This window comes from Lactuca saligna, chromosome 2 (genome assembly GCF_052625555.1).
Source record: "Lactuca saligna cultivar CGN05327 chromosome 2, ASM5262555v1, whole genome shotgun sequence".
NCBI classification, from domain to species: Eukaryota; Viridiplantae; Streptophyta; class Magnoliopsida; order Asterales; family Asteraceae; genus Lactuca; species Lactuca saligna.
In genome coordinates this window covers 186,711,326-186,721,700 of record NC_136418.1, presented here as the reverse complement: position 1 = coordinate 186,721,700, position 10,375 = coordinate 186,711,326, and positions in this window count along the sequence as shown.

The following is a 10,375-nucleotide window of genomic DNA, read 5'->3' as shown; positions in this document are numbered from 1 at the left end:
GAGAGTCCTTAATAAAACACCCAAATGTAATATTAAGGCTAGGATCCAATCACAATATAATATAACTTAGAAGAGGTATGCCGTAATCTAAGCTATACCATATTTGAAAGGTAGGTGAATGACGATTCACCAATTTCCACCACGAAAACCGAAATATTAAATATTTAGTTTTTATTGGTTTTAGAAATTCCTAGATTCTTTGAGATCCAATGAACTTTTCAAAGGCATGTTTCAATCTCAGGAGTGCCCTCCAGGTTTTGTGACTGGGATGCCGAGGATCACAAAACGAGGTGTGAAGTAACCATGCAAATCACTTGGTACCCTTAAAGTTTATCACTCAATCGATGTGCCGGTAAACCACACACGCTCCACCGATACTATAATAAACCTTAAGTCACCCTTTACCTACCTTGTTAAGTCCAAGTTAGTGTGCCGGTTAACCACACACGCTCCACCAACGACTTAGACAAAGTGTAAAGTGTAATTTCATGGATTAGCACCTTATTCACATTTTTCCTAAAGTAACTAAGATTGGGAATTTAATAAACATTTAGTTACTTTATATATTCATCATACTTTGAATGAGAATTTATAAGTCCTTGTCTTACCCGTTCGGCTAACGACCCTCCACCAATCAAGCAAGCGGTGGGTGAGAATATACACCCATTAAGTCACCATTTTATAGGCAACAACCTTATACCCACCTTATAGACCGGCTTCGTGAATGAGGCGTACTAGCGGTAAGACGACTTGTTCTTATACATATATATATAATTATTAAATCATCATAATATAAGTATAAGGGTTGAATTTTAACTTTTAAAATTCTAGGGGTTGGAACTAAAGTTTTAACTTAACTTTACTTGTTCCAAAACTTGAGGGAAAGTTTTGTAACTTTCAAAACTTTTCATTTCTTGTAACTTATGAGTTTAATAGAGTCATAAAATGAAGACTCTTCATTTTTTTATAACTCTTGTGTTTTCTTAATGGTTTTAACTCAAGTGTGACTCTTGGTTTTCCATAACTTAAGGATAAGTTATGAACTCCATTAAAACACATTATGATCAAGAATTAAACTACCAAATAGGTTACAAATAATTCCTATGATAATCTAAAACATCATAAGAACAAGAACATGAATATGAACACAATCAAAAATTACATAAAACTTTGTAATTTTGATAACTAGTTGTTGTAGATGAATTAGCAAGACATTACACCACCAAAAACAAGTTTACATTTACTAAAACAGTTTAGGGTAATGTTGCTAATTCATTTTCCAGCAACTGAATCGAAATTCTGCACTCATTCGACCCTACTCGCCGAGTGCATGAACATGACTCGCCGAGTTGGTTGAAGATACACATGGACTCGACGAGTCCCCCCTATAGACTCGACGAGTCCGTTCGCAGACAGCAAATTTCCGATTCTGTTTTTCAACTTTTAAGCACAAATAAGAACAAACAAGCCTAGGCTCTGATACCACTGATGGGTTTTGAGCATTCTAACACTTCCTAAGTGTACATGCAACCCTAATAACCTTGGATCTATGTTTGTCTAATTTGTCATGCAAAGTTGATTTCCAAGGTTATATTCCTATCTAGCATACATGGGGAACAATTTTAACATAAAGTATAGATAGAATAACTTACCTTGTTGTTGCTTGTGTTCCTTGAAACCTTGTGAGCCTAGCACCCCAAGTGTGATGCCTCAAATGCTTCACACAACACCAAATGCTCTTGGAAGAACTTATGAGAGAATACTCACTTCACAAAATCGGCCAAGCCCTCTATTTCTTTTGTGTGTAGATGTAGTAACCGATTTTAGGTGGAGACATGTTTCTTATATAGTGTTGACACATCTAGGGTTAAACCCTAATGTGTCATGACTCTTCATTTCCATGACCCATGGGTTTGTAACTCCCATGGAGCATCCATGGAGCATCCTATGGGTGGAACCCAACTTGATGATCCATGGAGCCTTTTAGCCCACTATACAAGATATGGATGATTTACTTAATCAACCCATATATTTAATTAGTTATCTTTTGATCACTTAATTAATTCTAAATTAATTCTTGATCAAACTAATCAAATAATATTATTAATATATTAGAACTTATAATATATTAATAATCTCCAAGCGTTATTTCTCTCATTTAGTCTATCCAATTGCATGGTGCCATGCAACCCAAATGGACCATGCCGGGTCGGGTCAAGTACATACCAGAAATAGTTATGGACTTAGACACCTTATCCAACAGTACCCACTTAGCAACTATTGTCCTACCAATAACGACCCTTTTAGTTATCATATATGTAGTTAGTATAGTGCAGAATACTCCTATAGTATTCTTATTCTAACGAGCTTGTGGTAGTGTTGGTAAGTTTTTAGACTTGTTGCAACACCACAATCATTCTTAGGCACATGCTAGTCACTCCTAGAGAGATGTAGTTGATCAGGCTACATCCACCCAGATGTGACTATATGTCTCTAAGCTTAATTATGTTGTTCAACAATCTTTAATACTTCTGTTCTATTCTAGAATGATACTGACCCTTTGTATTGGTGAATGTATATGTATATACTTAATTAAATATTTTATTATTTAAAAGTATATATTTTTGGTCAGAGTGTTTTAGTCCCGAAGTGTTTATAGTTCGTATATTTATTATGGGTTGATATACTTGATTCACTATAAACAATGCTCTAATACCAATCTGTCACTCCCCAAAACCGAGAATGGCGGAATACGTTCTGGGGTGGAGGACGTCATGTACAGTATCATTATAATTGCATAATACTAAAAACAAGGAAACAACAACCATTTCATATATATAGTGATAATAATTACAATTGTGTTCTGTAAGTTTAATAGACATCAAAAGTATAACAAAATAAAAGATGAGTCTTGTATATGCTTCATCTTCTTCCAAAAGCTGCCCTGTACCTGTCTATCTTTGACCTGAGGATACAAGTTATTTTGAAAACGAATATCAGCATAAAGTTGGTGAGTTCATAAGAGTTTAGTGTCATTAAAGTATAAAAGTGTTTGCAAACTTATAGTATAAAAACTAAAATTTGTATTTAATGAGTAGTAGAAACCCCTAGAAAATCCTATATTTTCCAGAAAGTACATTTGTAAGTCAATCTTTTGAGTGTGTAAAAGTAATATTGTTGAAACCTTCAATTGTAAAAGTGTAGTAATAAATCTCATGTAAGTAATGTGGCTGAAGAAAACTTATGCTTGTTAACGGTAGTAGTGTTGTAACTTTAGTTAGTAATAGATCTTTAATTACTTCGGGATACTAGTTCAGACTTCAAGTCTTAGTGTATTTATCTGGATGTAAGTTTAACTTCTCATGTAACCAATTGTGAAGTAGCAGAGTACCGATGACCTTCCCGGTCATGCGTAGTGAAGTAATGTAGTGCCACCCCTGGGCCTAGTCGGCTCGTACTGTAGTTAACAGTCGAGATGTATAACGTCAGCTCCATATAGATCTATACATGTAGTGTTGCTTTCCTTTCGGGAAGCCCTAGTCACATGGTGTAAGTGCAGTAGAGTGCCTTATAGAGAGATAGTGTGATATACTTTGTATTAGTGAATTCTCTTATGCTTTAGTATGATAGACTTTTAGTATAGTAAGTAGAGTGTTCTCTTATACGTGCATTAGTTTGTAATATTAACAGTTTATGGTGTGTATAGTAGTAGTATAGGTAACTAGTAGTAGTCTTAACTATACCTATTATAGTTAAATAGAGTATGTAAATTTCTGCTTCTGATCAACAGTAGTAATGAATAAGATAAAAACATTCATATCTAACACAAATATATATGATATATAATTAAGAATTCAACGACAGTCGGACGGACAACCAATACCCTAAAACCACATCAAACAAGAACAAGAAATAAGGTCAGCTATCGGTCCTAAGTCCTTCAAGTCTCACTTATATAAATATAATTGCGTAGATATAATTTTTATAGAACAGAGGTTTAAAAATAGTTTAATAACAGTTTAAAACAGTTAATACAAAAATGCATTTAGATATTCCTTAAAAACAGTTTTATTCGTAAGGCAGTTTAAAAACATAGAAATCTTTTGTAAAGACTAGTGATAAATCACATGTGATTCATTCTATGAATTGTAAATCACATGTGATTGATTACCATGAAATGTAACATTTGACTTGTATCCCCCCCCCCCCTAAAACATCGTAAAAACAGTTGAAAGGTTAATTAAGGGGTATGAACTCACCGGATAAGGAATGTGTCGACTAGGATGTTTAAACGTCGAATCGAGGCTTGAAAACGGGCGAGGTTCCTACGTAATATTAAATGATACACAATAGTATCTAATTAGATTTAAATCACTAATTAATAGAGGATATTCATTTCTAGTCGCGAAAACACTTCAATTCAAGTGTTTGGAGTGACCCGGGTGACATTTATGGACATGTATGGCTTGGATAAGGAGTTTACTCTTCAAGAGTAAACACTTAGGAGAGATTTCGGCCCTAAACACCTCATACCCATGAGTTTACGGCCGCAAACTCATGGATGAGGTTTTTGAGTGCTAAATGGCCTTTTACCAATTGAGGGATGATGCTAGGTTTTGTTCTAGGGCATTAGAAAGGGACTAACTCAAACATATGGACCATTTGATGAGTTTACGGCAATAAACTATGAGTTTACGGCCGTAAACTCTCATCCACACATTCATTATGTGTTTTAAAGGCCATAGGTTAATCATAAGTGGTTCTACTCATTTTTACAAGTCAAGGAGTGAGTTTAGGGCACCATTTAACCCCTTTATAGGAGTTTACGGCCCAGGAACCCATTCATGATGGGTTTACGGTCATGAACTCCTTATGGAGTTATTTTAATCAAGTTTAAGTCCCTAACTTGTTGGTGGTTGATTCTAGAATTTAATTCAAGGCTATTGGTGTGTTTAAGTGGCTTTTAAACACTCAAATATGAGTTTACTCCCCATGAAGGTGAGTTTACGGCCCAAGCATGTTCTTGGGCAGTAAACTCATGTTTACTCTCCAAAAACTTGTTTCAAGGTGTTCTAAGTCCAGTATATTAATTCATATAGCCATATCTAAGCTCCAAAGGTCGATTGGAAGGGTTTAAAGGCTCAAAAACCCCTTATATGTGTGTTTACGTCCCAAGCATGTTCCAGGGCCGTAAACACATGAAAATGGTCCTAAATGATTATTTAACCACGAATTTGAAGGTCTAAGATGCTAATCTATGAGTTAGGGAAGTTACCTTAGTGATTTGAAGCTGAAAAGTGTGATTTTTGGACCTAGATCTTGGATTGAGGAGAGAGGTTAGAGAGAGAGTGAAAAAGTGTTTAAATGAGGCTTAAACCACTTTAAATATGGTTTGGATTCGAGACACGGTGGAATTCTACCCGATACTGATATTAACCGAGGCTTTTGGTCGCACCCGATTAAGTTGTCGTCACCCGATATGGTCATAACTAAAGTTTTTCTAATTACTAGTTTGAGATGTTTTCTGGTGTTTCTAACATGTTTGGATACTTACAAAGTCAAAATAAAAGTCTTAATTTAATTGACCTAATCCAAAAATGAATACGGAATAATTCGCTTAAGACGAGTTTTGCGGACGGAACGGGTTGTAGCGATGGAACAACTTCAGGTTGTCACACCTTTTCCTTGAGCATGGTCAATAGATATCAGGGGAACCCTAGCAAGGCTCACTGGACTACGGTAAAGAATATTCTCAAGTACCTATGGAGGACTAAAGATGGGGTCCTTACCCTCGGTGGGAGTGATGACTTGAGAGTCATAAGGCATAGTGATGATAGCTTCAAGACTGATAGGGATAATTTCCGCTCTCAGTCAGGCTGGGTCTTTACCTCAAACGGAGGAGCAATTACTTGGAAAATTTCGAAGCAGGAGACAGTGGCTGATTAAACTTATGAATCAGAGTATATAGCAGCAAGCGAGGCAGCAAAGGAGGCGATATGGCGGAAGAACTTCATTGGAAATCTTGGAGTAGTACCAGCTATAAAGGAGCCTATGGAAATTTTCTATGATAGTGAAAGTGCAGTTTCCTTAGCCAAGGAACCAAGGGATCACGAAAGATCCAGACACATCGACATAAAATACCATTTCGTTAGATATCAGATAGAAGAAGGACTCCTCGTGGCAACGAGGGTATCATCAGATGAGAACCCAGTAGATCCCCTCACGAAGGGACTGAGTATGGTTAAGCATCTTCAGCATGCGAGGCGCATAGGGCTAAAGGATGATATTAGTTTTGGAAATTAGATAGCTTTGAAATTTGTAAAGTGTAATTGGCATTTGATGATAAATAAAATTTGTTGTTTATTTACAAGTAAAGTGTTGCTATCTTCTGTCATTCATTTACTATCATTTCATTTTTTCATGTTTTGACTTTTAGAACAATTATGTTATGGTATTTCATATTATTCAAATTCTCCACAGTCGGTCATATGTCGGAAGTAGATATGAATCAAGATTGTCATGAGGTTTGCTTGTAGATGTCTAAGTTATTGGACATAGCAAGAGTTGCTACAACACTTCATGAGTACTCATAAGTTCTGAGTATTGGACTCAACCCACGCTCACTTGCATTACTTCATGGAATTTATCTCGAGTGATCGTGACACGGTAATATCATATAAATCTTCAAACCTAGAGATATGAGTTGGTTATACATTGATTGCATGATAACACATTGGTAACCCAATGCTATAAAATGTGCCTTTGTGTATAATTCAACACGTAGTAGAACAAGCATGTGAGTTGAAGTTTATCTGTTCCTTCTTGGATTAGAAGTGATATTTGGGCCCCTCGATGATTTTGTTTTGACCTATATACCGGGCTCGGTCAGAACTAAATTGATGTGTTCGATTAAGTAATTTGTCAAACAAATCGGAAATCAGGAAACAAACTGCTGGCCAATAAGTATATCACACCCCCAAACCAAGGATGGCGGAAACGTCCGGGGGTGGAGGACTTCATGTAGTATCATAACCACAATTTCAATAGTAATTTAAGCAAATACAACCAACATATATATAATTGAAAAAAAGTTACATCACTTGTATGAATTACATGGTTCAAAATCAATTACAATATGTTGACAAAATATGAAAAGTTTGACGCCTTAACGTCCCATCCTCAAAAGCACTTGATTACCTGTTTAGTGTTTTCCTGAGAATACAAGTTGTTTGAAAAGTGTCAACACAAAGGTTGGTGAGTTCATAAGCTTTTATTATAAAACTTAGTAGGAGTCTTTCACATGTAAATGTCGCGTTTGTTTCGGAAAAATCCGATATTTTCCTTGAAATCCGTAAAATGTAGCCTTATAACCAAAGACCAAAATGTATAAGAAATCATCATTACTTAGTAGAAATGTCGTGAGTTTAAAAATGATATGGAAAGTAAATTTTAAATCAACCTAAAACCTACTTCGGTTTTATGAAATCCCGTAAACTTTATGAATTGTTATCTCCCTAGGTGAGTCGCTATAATCATACTGTGACTATGTGAACCTGCCACAACGTTTCTCAGGCGTCGCGAAAATGAAATGACATTTGTCACCCGTAGACCTGCAGGTCCCACTGTAGCTAGCAGCAAGGTGTGGGGTGTCAAACCCAATATAGATCTATATACAAGTATCACGTTCTCCCTCAAGGAGATTCTGATTATAACTACCAGGAATTATATCCCGCACTCGGACGTACGGGGAGAGAGAGAGAGTCTCACAACATAGGTTAACAAGTTTACGTGAAATGTGTGTGAATATAAATCTTTCTTGGATGAATGTACCCTTTTTGTACGAGTGTTTTGAGTGATGTATCATAAACTATACCTATTATAGTTTATCTAAAATGTATGTAATATGTATGAACTCTTTTATAGATATGTATTAGTGTTATGAATTTATCAAACTATACTTTTTATAGTTTAATATACGCGTTCTAAATGAATGAATAAAATTTATTATGAATTACTTAGTTTCAGTTCATGATGACAAACTAACAAGGAAACACATTCAATAATTAGAACTCATGATTATACACTTTGCTCAACATAATACAAAGTGTTATGATATTTACATGCTGTTGGCTAACTTTAGCCATTCTGCTTTGTTTTGGAAAAATCATAGAAAAATCATACGAAGTCGAAAACTAGATCCGTAAATTCTGAGAGTTCACAAAATGTGTCTAGTTTACTCATAATGTTTATCACGATTTTTAAGGACCTCCAACCTGGGTGAATAAGTCCAAAATCACAGACTGGTCTGGATTGTTGTTCGAAATGATAGGCAGTTTTGTAAAAATCACCATAAATTGTAGAAAAATCGTATGGAGATGTGCAAGTAGCCATTTTAAAGATAAGAACTTGAACTATTTGCACCTTGTACAGTTTTGAAAACAAAAATGTTTAAGATGCCCAAAACAGTCCGTGAATGGAGTTGAACTTTTCCTGATGAAGGCTGTTAGAAAAATTTAGTTATGTTCTTAGTATTTTAACTTGTATTCCCCCCCTGAAAACTTGAGAAAACATGAAAATGTAGGGGTATGAACTCACCTTAAGTGATTTCAGTAGATGATTGTTGAAGAATGGAAGTGTTTAATTCAAGAACACTTGGAGATGCCTTGAAGATTTTCGAGAATCTAACATTATAGTTATGGAGTTTGTGTAAGAAATCAAAGATTTGAGTAGAATGAAGTGAAATAATAATAGGGGGGATGAATTTTACTTACTAAGAGTGGAAGAACACTTGAAATCAGCCTTGAATCTCGAAATTTGTGTAGAAAAAGTTTGAGAGAAAAGTGGTGTTTGTTACTTAGTGGAATGAGAGCAATGAGAGAAAATGAGGAGTGTGGGTGTTTGTTCCAGCTCAAAAAAACGTGGGAGTGAGTGTAATTTGAGTGTAAGGGACATTGAAGTGATATAGGTAAGGTGGGGAGGTATGGCTGGTCATAGAGTGGGTGTGGGGTGGTTGCTTGTGTCATAAGTTAAGGCAAAGTCAACACTCCACCTTAAATAAATCCCCCATTAGATCTTTATTATTTAGATAATGATTTTCATAAAAATATGTTTAAATTATGAATATTTAGAGTTTATTATGTTAAAATATAATTTCTGGAGAAAATCCCGCTTTAAAATCACGAAAAACGGGCTTAAAATGTTAAAAATATCAAAAATGGGCTAAAAGTGACAAATTTCCGAAGTCTGGCCGAGGTTCGGCCTTCTGATGCTGAAACCGAGAGGAGGGAGGGTAGAAACCGAGATGGGAGAAGAGAGAGGGTAGGAAACGAGAGGGGGGAAGAGAGAACAAAGGGGCGCGAAGAGACAGAGAGGAGAGAAGGAGTAGAGACCGAGAGGAGGGAAGAGACAGAGAGGCGGAGCAGAGACCGAGCGACCAGAAGAGACCGAGAGAGGCAGAGACCGAGGCTCGGTCTCGCATGCCTCAGCCAACAGAGGCTCGGTTCTCGTCCTAAGAGGCCTCTCTTCCTGGTTTCGGTTCCTAAAGCTTATTTTTCCCGTTTTCGCCCCGTTTTAAGCCGTTTTTGACCCGGTTAAGGGTCGGTATGACCCGAATGATTCCAAAAAGTTACGGGAACTTTTGAGAGAGATTTGGGAGAGATTTCACCTACTTGGAGAGATTTGGGAGAGATTTGACATTCTTGGAGAGATTTCTCATACAAAGAGATATTTGAGAGAGATTTCACATACTTGGAGAGATTTGGGAGAGATTTGACATTCTTGGAGAGATTTCTCATACAAGGAGATATTTGAGAGAGATTTCACATACTTGGAGAGATTTGGGAGAGATTTGACATTCTTGGAGAGATTTCTCATACAAAGAGTTATTTGAGAGAGATTTCACATACTTGGAGAGATTTGGGAGAGATTTGACATTCTTGGAGAGATTTCTCATACAAGGAGATATTTGACAGAGATTTCACATACTTGGAGAGATTTGGGAGAGATTTAACATTCTTGGAGAGATTTCTCATACAAAGAGTTATTTGAGAGAGATTTCAAGTGTGGCATTTGTGAGTGTTTGGCTCCGCAATGCAAGTTTCTTGAGCCCCGTTAAGTCGTGATTAAGGATCCCACACATTCCCAATGAGTATGCAACATGGTTTTTATCAGTTTAGTTCATTGATTAGCACTAGGGCTTAGGAAATTTTAACACAAGACTTTTCTCAAGTGATGTTTTCCCATTAATATAGCAAGTTATACAGTATTAACATAACACAAACCCTAATACACAAGGTTTAATCGAGTTGACCGGCTTGACTTGATGACTTGACTTGACTCAAGATTGACGATTGTCACATCATCCCCCCGTTAGAGG